The 10,000-nt window shown below is 57.7% G+C and overlaps 3 non-coding genes across 3 annotated transcripts in view; all 3 read left to right on the plus strand.

The window, feature by feature from the left end:
- The first annotated feature begins 5,596 nt into the window (after nt 1-5,596).
- Nucleotides 5,597-7,583, plus strand: LOC148345779 (18S ribosomal RNA). The gene has a single exon (XR_015848494.1). It is a non-coding gene; the product is annotated as an 18S ribosomal RNA (ribosomal RNA).
- A 1,342-nt stretch (nt 7,584-8,925) lies between these two features.
- LOC148345780 (5.8S ribosomal RNA) lies at nt 8,926-9,079 on the plus strand. Its single transcript, XR_015848472.1, has one exon. It is a non-coding gene; the product is annotated as a 5.8S ribosomal RNA (ribosomal RNA).
- Nucleotides 9,080-9,643: 564 nt separating this feature from the next.
- The window catches only part of LOC148345781 (28S ribosomal RNA), a 4,529-nt gene continuing 4,172 nt past the window's right edge, over nt 9,644-10,000 (plus strand). The window contains exon 1 of the ribosomal RNA XR_015848452.1: nt 9,644-10,000. This exon is cut by the window's right edge and continues 4,172 nt beyond it. This is a non-coding gene — a ribosomal RNA (28S ribosomal RNA).

Raw genomic sequence — 10,000 nt, forward strand, 5'->3', positions numbered from 1 at the left:
TTTCAGCCACTAGTGGCGGGCACAAGTCCCCCAACACTAGCCAAGTTCTCAGCCACTATTGGCGGGCACAAGTCCCCCAACACTAGCCCGGGATTCAGCCACTAGTGGCGGGCACGATTCCCCAAACACCGGTCCGATAATACGCGCGCATATCCCCAAACACCGGCCCGATAATACGCGCACAATTCCCCAAACACCGGCCCGGATTTCAGCCACTAGTGGCGGGCACAAGTCCCCAAACACTAGCCAAGTTCTCAGCCACTAGTGGCGGGCACAAATCCCCAAACACCGGTCCGATAATACGCGCGCATATCCCCAAACACCGGCCCGATAATACGCGCACAATTCCCCAAACACCGGCGCGGATTTCAGCCACTATTGGCGGGCACAAGTCCCCCAACACTAGCCCGGGATTCAGCCACTAGTGGCGGGCACGATTCCCCAAACACCGGTCCGATAATACGCGCGCATATCCCCAAACACCGGCCCGATAATACGCGCACAATTCCCCAAACACCGGCCCGGATTTCAGCCACTAGTGGCGGGCACAAGTCCCCAAACACTAGCCAAGTTCTCAACCTTCAGCTGAGTATATGGCCTCCGAAAGGCCCATACATTCAGACGGGTCCATGTATTTTCAGCGACAGCCGCAGTACCGCCAAAATCCATGCAGCGGCGCTGGATTTATGGCCTCCGAAAGGCCCATTCATTCAGACGGGTCCATGTATTTTCAGCGACAGCCGCAGTACCGCCAAAATCCATGCAGAGGCGCTGAGTTTATGGCCTCCGAAAGGCCCATTCATTCAGACGGGTCCATGTATTTTCAGCGACAGCAGCAGTACCGCCAAAATCCATGCAGCGGCGCTGTATTTATGGCCTCCGAAAGGCCCATTCATTACCAACGGGGCTGCAGTAGCATCCCGCGGCCACGCAGGGGCAGATATTGTGAGGGAATTACATGGTAGTGGACGGAGCGCCCATGCATTTCCAATGGGAGTGCAGTACCTCAAAAATCCGCTCCAAGCCACCGAACTTGAGGGCCCGACGTTCCCTCAACACTAGCCCAGTGCAATCGACATTTCGTTCTGTGTACATTGTTACACAGAATGACAATACAAGGGAATTATTATTATTATTATTATTATTATTATGTATTCAGCCACTAGTGGCGGGCACAATACCCCAAACACTGGCCCGGCGCTGGCTGAGTTTATGGCCTCCGAAAGGCCCATACATTCAGACGGGTCCATGTATTTTCAGTTTTCCGTAGCAGGTGTGATTGTTTGTTTAATTAGGTAGTTTGTGTTGGTGACGGTGTTCCTAACTGTGGTGGCTTGTTTGTAGAATGTGGGGCCCTGCGTTTGTGTTATGTTGATTTCTGGTAATTTACTTTTTACTAAGTAGTCTTTCAGGTTTTTGTTTCTTTTAAAGGCTGAGATGATTTTGTAATCTTGGATTATGCTTGTGTTCTGTAGTGTCTGATTTATATTTTGTCCATTCATTCAGACGGGTCCATGTATTTTCAGCGACAGCCGCAGTACCGCCAAAATCCATGCAGCGGCGCTGAATTTATGGCCTCCGAAAGGCCCATTCATTCAGACGGGTCCATGTATTTTCAGCGACAGCCGCAGTACCGCCAAAATCCATGCAGAGGCGCTGAGTTTATGGCCTCCGAAAGGCCCATTCATTCAGACGGGTCCATGTATTTTCAGCGACAGCAGCAGTACCGCCAAAATCCATGCAGCGGCGCTGTATTTATGGCCTCCGAAAGGCCCATTCATTACCAACGGGGCTGCAGTAGCATCCCGCGGCCACGCAGGGGCAGATATTGTGAGGGAATTACATGGTAGTGGACGGAGCGCCCATGCATTTCCAATGGGAGTGCAGTACCTCAAAAATCCGCTCCAAGCCACCGAACTTGAGGGCCCGACGTTCCCTCAACACTAGCCCAGTGCAATCGACATTTCGTTCTGTGTACATTGTTACACAGAATGACAATACAAGGGAATTATTATTATTATTATTATTATTATGTATTCAGCCACTAGTGGCGGGCACAATACCCCAAACACTGGCCCGGCGCTGGCTGAGTTTATGGCCTCTGAAAGGCCCATACATTCAGACGGGTCCATGTATTTTCAGTTTTCCGTAGCAGGTGTGATTGTTTGTTTAATTAGGTAGTTTGTGTTGGTGACGGTGTTCCTAACTGTGGTGGCTTGTTTGTAGAATGTGGGGCCCTGCGTTTGTGTTATGTTGATTTCTGGTAATTTACTTTTTACTAAGTAGTCTTTCAGGTTTTTGTTTCTTTTAAAGGCTGAGATGATTTTGTAATCTTGGATTATGCTTGTGTTCTGTAGTGTCTGATTTATATTTTGTCCATTCATTCAGACGGGTCCATGTATTTTCAGCGACAGCCGCAGTACCGCCAAAATCCATGCAGCGGCGCTGGATTTATGGCCTCCGAAAGGCCCATTCATTCAGACGGGTCCATGTATTTTCAGCGACAGCCGCAGTACCGCCAAAATCCATGCAGAGGCGCTGAGTTTATGGCCTCCGAAAGGCCCATTCATTCAGACGGGTCCATGTATTTTCAGCGACAGCAGCAGTACCGCCAAAATCCATGCAGCGGCGCTGTATTTATGGCCTCCGAAAGGCCCATTCATTACCAACGGGGCTGCAGTAGCATCCCGCGGCCACGCAGGGGCAGATATTGTGAGGGAATTACATGGTAGTGGACGGAGCGCCCATGCATTTCCAATGGGAGTGCAGTACCTCAAAAATCCGCTCCAAGCCACCGAACTTGAGGGCCCGACGTTCCCTCAACACTAGCCCAGTGCAATCGACATTTCGTTCTGTGTACATTGTTACACAGAATGACAATACAAGGGAATTATTATTATTATTATTATTATTATGTATTCAGCCACTAGTGGCGGGCACAATACCCCAAACACTGGCCCGGCGCTGGCTGAGTTTATGGCCTCTGAAAGGCCCATACATTCAGACGGGTCCATGTATTTTCAGTTTTCCGTAGCAGGTGTGATTGTTTGTTTAATTAGGTAGTTTGTGTTGGTGACGGTGTTCCTAACTGTGGTGGCTTGTTTGTAGAATGTGGGGCCCTGCGTTTGTGTTATGTTGATTTCTGGTAATTTACTTTTTACTAAGTAGTCTTTCAGGTTTTTGTTTCTTTTAAAGGCTGAGATGATTTTGTAATCTTGGATTATGCTTGTGTTCTGTAGTGTCTGATTTATATTTTGTCCATTCATTCAGACGGGTCCATGTATTTTCAGCGACAGCCGCAGTACCGCCAAAATCCATGCAGCGGCGCTGGATTTATGGCCTCCGAAAGGCCCATTCATTCAGACGGGTCCATGTATTTTCAGCGACAGCCGCAGTACCGCCAAAATCCATGCAGAGGCGCTGAGTTTATGGCCTCCGAAAGGCCCATTCATTCAGACGGGTCCATGTATTTTCAGCGACAGCAGCAGTACCGCCAAAATCCATGCAGCGGCGCTGTATTTATGGCCTCCGAAAGGCCCATTCATTACCAACGGGGCTGCAGTAGCATCCCGCGGCCACGCAGGGGCAGATATTGTGAGGGAATTACATGGTAGTGGACGGAGCGCCCATGCATTTCCAATGGGAGTGCAGTACCTCAAAAATCCGCTCCAAGCCACCGAACTTGAGGGCCCGACGTTCCCTCAACACTAGCCCAGTGCAATCGACATTTCGTTCTGTGTACATTGTTACACAGAATGACAATACAAGGGAATTATTATTATTATTATTATTATTATGTATTCAGCCACTAGTGGCGGGCACAATACCCCAAACACTGGCCCGGCGCTGGCTGAGTTTATGGCCTCTGAAAGGCCCATACATTCAGACGGGTCCATGTATTTTCAGTTTTCCGTAGCAGGTGTGATTGTTTGTTTAATTAGGTAGTTTGTGTTGGTGACGGTGTTCCTAACTGTGGTGGCTTGTTTGTAGAATGTGGGGCCCTGCGTTTGTGTTATGTTGATTTCTGGTAATTTACTTTTTACTAAGTAGTCTTTCAGGTTTTTGTTTCTTTTAAAGGCTGAGATGATTTTGTAATCTTGGATTATGCTTGTGTTCTGTAGTGTCTGATTTATATTTTGTCCATTCATTCAGACGGGTCCATGTATTTTCAGCGACAGCCGCAGTACCGCCAAAATCCATGCAGCGGCGCTGGATTTATGGCCTCCGAAAGGCCCATTCATTCAGACGGGTCCATGTATTTTCAGCGACAGCCGCAGTACCGCCAAAATCCATGCAGAGGCGCTGAGTTTATGGCCTCCGAAAGGCCCATTCATTCAGACGGGTCCATGTATTTTCAGCGACAGCAGCAGTACCGCCAAAATCCATGCAGCGGCGCTGTATTTATGGCCTCCGAAAGGCCCATTCATTACCAACGGGGCTGCAGTAGCATCCCGCGGCCACGCAGGGGCAGATATTGTGAGGGAATTACATGGTAGTGGACGGAGCGCCCATGCATTTCCAATGGGAGTGCAGTACCTCAAAAATCCGCTAGAGGGCCCCGAACTTGAGGGCCCGGCGTTCCCTCAAGTGCCGATTTTATACCCCCTTCTCCAGCCGACAGCCAGAATTATATTAGGGACTCGCAATTTTGAGAGGTGAGCACCAGGGCTAATCAGCGGCCACCCGTGACCATTGAGTCCGACAGAGCAGAGGCTAGGGGCGGCCTCGCATCTCGCAATTACCGAGGGAAGATGCCGGTTCTCGAAAAATTTCTAAGTTTTTCAAATTTTAAAGTATTGAAGTATTTAGGGCGCTTCCCGCGGCCCTGGCTTTTGCATGTACCCCTCTAAGCTCCGGTTCTCGAAAAATGTCTAAGTTTTTCAAACTTTAAAGTATTGAAGCCGGACTTCCGCGGAGGCTGACAGGGGGCCTCCATCGAAGCACCCTTCACCCCCGGGTGAGCCGGCGTCGGCCCACGGGCCTGCCGGTTCCCCAACTGAGCGATTGGCACACGAGACCCGCCTCGGAGGGCCCACGTCGGCCGGCGCAAGCCGGTGTTCGGGCGTGCGGCTCCTCCGGCTTTGCGGGTCAAGCTCCAGCGCCGAGGATACTAGGCAAACGTTGGGCCCCCCCGAGCCGAGTGGATACCCGCCTCAGAAAGAGCTGGGGCGGTACGTACGGACGGCCTCACTAAGAGGGAACGGAAGCTACTAAAGCACACGTATAACTGTCCGATGTGCGAACGAAAGTGAGGCCGGACGAATCCGATACGAGTTACGAGTGAGGCGGGATCCACGGCTGGCACTCGCGGGGCCCTCTTGCGAAACCATGCCTCGGCGTGAACCTTTTGGCGGCAGAACCAAGACGAACCGAGGTCGAGCTTCCGTCTCGAGCCACACCCAGACGTCCGACCGTCGCGGAGCCCGACGCCACGCGTGCTAGGGCTCCGCGCGAAACATCGTTTCACGACACCCGCTCGTCAGCCCGTCCGAACGTATACGAGTGTCGCGCGGCCCCCCGGGCCCGGCTGTAGCCACAGCCTCGTCCCGGACCAGGGCCGCACCGCCACCAGCAGCGCCCCCCCGGCGGCAGACGCACTCTGGTTGATCCTGCCAGTAGCATATGCTTGTTTTCAAGATTAAGCCATGCATGTCTAAGTACGAATGGCCAGTACAGTGAAACTGCGAACGGCTCATTAAATCAGTTATGGTTCCTTTGATCGCTCCACCGTTACTTGGATAACTGTGGCAAATCCAGAGCTAATACATGCAAACGAGCGCCGACTCGCGGGCGGGGCTCCGGCCTCGCCCCGGGGACGCGTGCATTTATCAGACACAAAAACCCACGCGGTGTCCGGCGGGCGGGGGCTCAGCCGTCGCGCGCGTCCCCCGCGTCCGGCCTCCGCCTCTCCGGGCGGGGGCGTAAGCGGCGCGGGCGGCTCCGCGCGCGCCGGTCCTCGTTCCGCCGGCCCGGCCCCCCCTTTGTGTTGACTCAGGATAACCTCGTGCCGATCGCTCGCCCACCCGAGGCGGCGACGACTCATTCGAATGTCTGCCCTATCAACTTTCGATGGTAGACTCTGCGCCTACCATGGTGACCACGGGTAACGGGGAATCAGGGTTCGATTCCGGAGAGGGAGCATGAGAAACGGCTACCACATCCAAGGAAGGCAGCAGGCGCGCAAATTACCCACTCCCGACACGGGGAGGTAGTGACGAAAAATAACAATACGGGACTCGTTCGAGTCTCCGTAATTGGAATGAGCCGAACACAAACCCATCGGCCAGCATCCATTGGAGGGCAAGTCTGGTGCCAGCAGCCGCGGTAATTCCAGCTCCAATAGCGTATTTTAAAGTTGCTGCAGTTAAAAAGCTCCTAGTTGGACCCCGGGACGCGAGCTGACGGTCCGCCGCGAGGCGTGCATCCGTCTGTCCCAGCCCCTGCCTCTCGGCAAAAGCCCCCGTGATGCCCTTCGCTGGGTGTCACTCGCGGGGCCCGAAGCGTTTACTTTGAGGAAATTAGAGTGTTCAAAGCAGGCCACACGGCCGCCCCTGCATATCGCAGCTGGGAATAATGGAATAGGACTCCGGTTCTATTTTGTGGGTTGTCATGAACTGGGGCCATGATTAAGAGGGACGGCCGGGGGCATTCGTACTGCGCCGCTAGAGGTGAAATTCTTGGACCGGCGCAAGACGGACGAGAGCGAAAGCATTTGCCAAGAATGTTTTCATTAATCAAGAACGAAAGTCGGAGGTTCGAAGACGATCAGATACCGTCCTAGTTCCGACCATAAACGATGCCGACTCGCGATCCGGCGGCGTTATTCCCATGACCCGCCGAGCAGCACCCGGGAAACCGACCAAGTGTCTGGGTTCCGGGGGGAGTATTGTTGCAAAGCTGAAACTTAAAGGAATTGACGGAAGGGCACCACCAGGAGTGGAGCATGCGGCTTAATTTGACTCAACACGGGAAACCTCACCCGGCCCGGACACGGAAAGGATTGACAGATTGAAGGCTCTTTCTCGATACCGTGGGTGGTGGTGCATGGCCGTTCGTAGTTGGTGGAGCGATTTGTCTGGTTAATTCCGATAACGAACGAGACTCAAACATACTAAATAGTACCGCGGCCCCCCGCGCGGTCGGCGGCAGAAAACTTCTTAGAGGGACAAGTGGCTCTCAGCCACACGAGAATGAGCAATAACAGGTCTGTGATGCCCTTAGATGTCCGGGGCTGCACGCGCGCCACACTGAGCGTATAAGCGCGTCGTCTATCCCCGCGCCGGCAGGCGCGGGTAATCCTATGAACCCCGCTCGTGACAGGGCCTGGGGATTGCAATTATTTCCCACCAACGAGGAATTCCCAGTAAGCGCGGGTCATTAGCCTGCGTTGATTAAGTCCCTGCCCTTTGTACACACCGCCCGTCGCTACTACCGATCGGATGGCTTAGTGAGGTCCTCGGATAGTCCCCGCCGGGGCCGGCCCCGGCTCCGGCGGTGTGCCAGAAGACGGTCGAACTTGACTATCTAGAGGAAGTAAAAGTCGTAACAAGGTTTCTGTAGGTGAACCTGCAGAAGGATCATTAACGTACGAGCGGCAGCAGATCCGCCTCGGTACACCCCCGACGAGCCAGACGCCGAGGGCGGCGGGTCGTCGCAGGCGGAGGAAGAGGGTAGACCGGGACGGGACGGGACGGGGGGCGCGGCGCGGGTCACTCCCGGGCCGCGCGTCGGAGCGAGTTCGGCGGGCGCCACGCGGCGCGGCGCGACGCGAGAAAAGGCGGCGGGCGATGTCGCGCTACCTCCGTGCGAGCGGGGTAGCGCGCTCGTCCGACGACCCCAGTAGCGCGGCGCGGCGCGACGACAGGCGACCGCCAGCGACGGGCGAAAGGCGGCGGCCGTGCGCGGGACCCCCGTAACCGGGGAATCCCCCTATGCCGACGACCCTAGCTCGGCGCGGTTCTCGCGCTTCCGGCGCGCGCTTCCGGGGCGGCACTCGCCTCGACGACCTCCCGTCCTTTAAAGGTAACGGTTCGGGCCGGCGCCCCGGCGTCCGTCCGCCCGTCGGTGTCGCGTGTCCGTGCGGCGCGGGGCTGCTCTCGGCGAGGGTCGCCGAGCAAGCGGATCCCCGCACGGATCACAACGGCCGTATGGCGGCGGCGTCGGGACGCCCGCCCGAGACGAAGGTTCAGGGCGACGAAACGGTGCTCCCACCGGCTACCTTTTTCCCCGGCCAAACGCGTCCGTCGGCCGGAGCCCTCGAGGGGCCGCGTAGCGCGCGCGTGGGCCGGCCCCCGGACACCGGAGTCCCTCCCGGGGCTCCGGACACCGGGGGTTCGGTTCCGCGCGGTCCGCCGCGGTCTCCTCTGTCCATCCATAGTCCGGGCAGGCCGCGGCCGGGTCGGGGGCCAGTCCCCCCTCGGTGTCAGCGCGGTCGCGCCGCCCTTGTAAACCAAACCCACTCGCTGACGGGTAGCAACACCCAAAGCGTCGCTTCGCGGCGCGGCGGGGCTTCCAAGTCGGATGGCCTTCCGGGGTCCGGGTAGGAGACGCCGGGGGCCGGCCTCAGCGCCGAGCCCCCGACCTACCCGGCGAGTCCGGTCGCCGAGTCGTGTCAGGCCCGAGCGGGAGACGCCGGGCGCCGGCCTCAGCGCCGAGCGCCCGACCTACCCGGGCCGACGCACGTCTCGGGCGCCGTCGCGGCCCCGAGCGGGAGACGCCGGGCGCCGGCCTCAGCGCCGCGCGCCCGACCCGCTCGGCTCGTCGCGGCGTCGCGCGTATCGCGCCCGTCGGTAACCGCGCCGCGGGTTAGGGGCTCGCTCGCGGGAGCGACCGAACGGCACCCGCGGCGCGTTCGTCTCCGGTACAAACCCTGTCGTGAATTTGTCTCCGATCGTCCCGGGCGGACGTAAAAGGGCCCAAACGTACGACTCTTAGCGGTGGATCACTCGGCTCGTGCGTCGATGAAGAACGCAGCTAGCTGCGAGAACTAATGTGATTTGCAGGACACATTGATCATCGACACTTTGAACGCACATTGCGGCCCCGGTTTTACCCCGGGGCCACGCCTGTCTGAGCGGCGCTTTCCAATCGATCGGACGCGGGCCGGGCCCTCCGCGACATTCCGCCGGTCCGTCCGGCGGGTGGCGCGAGAACCCGGTCCGCGCGGGCGAGGCTCGGGCCCTCCGCGACATTCCGCCGGTCCGCCCGGCGGGTGGCGCGCGACCCGTCTCCCCGCCCACTCCGCGGCTGGGGTTTCGCAGGGACCCCCGTCCCTTCGTACCCTCAAATACAGACTCGGGCGGCGCTCCGTGTCCGTCCGCCCGTCGGTGTCGCGCGTCCGCGCGTCCGGAGGTGCTTCTCGGCTGCCGGTGAGTACGGCTGGTACTTAGCATACCGAGAAGGTGCTCCGCGCGCGCGGCTCCGCGCGGCGGCCCGTATGGCGGCGGCGCTCGGCGCCCTCCTCAGGTAAAGGTCCCGGTCGGCGCCTCGGCGTCCGTCCGCCCGTCGGTGTCGCGTGTCCGTGCGGCGCGGGGCTGCTCTCGGCGAGGGTCGCCGAGCAAGCGGATCCCCGCACGGATCACAACGGCCGTATGGCGGCGGCGCCGGTCCCGGCGCCGGCCCCGACCGCACAGCTCTACGCGCACGCCCTCAGATCAGACGAGACGACCCGCTGAATTTAAGCATATTACTAAGCGGAGGAAAAGAAACTAACCAGGATTCCCTCAGTAGCGGCGAGCGAAGAGGGAAAAGCCCAGCGCCGAATCCCCGCCCTGCGGTAGGGCGAGGGAAATGTGGCGTACGGAAGGCCGCTTTAGCCCGGCGCCGCTCGGGGGCCCGAGTCCTTCTGATAGAGGCTCAGCCCAGGGACGGTGTGAGGCCGGTAGCGGCCCCCGGCTCGCCGGGGCGAGGCCTTCTCGGAGTCGGGTTGCTTGTGAATGCAGCCCAAAGCGGGTGGTAAACTCCATCTAAGGCTAAATACTGGCACGAGACCGATAGTCGA

The sequence above is a fragment of the Urocampus carinirostris genome, unplaced genomic scaffold (assembly GCF_059441175.1).
Source record: "Urocampus carinirostris isolate Australia breed hairy pipefish unplaced genomic scaffold, RoL_Ucar_1.0 HiC_scaffold_25, whole genome shotgun sequence".
NCBI classification, from domain to species: domain Eukaryota; kingdom Metazoa; phylum Chordata; class Actinopteri; order Syngnathiformes; family Syngnathidae; genus Urocampus; species Urocampus carinirostris.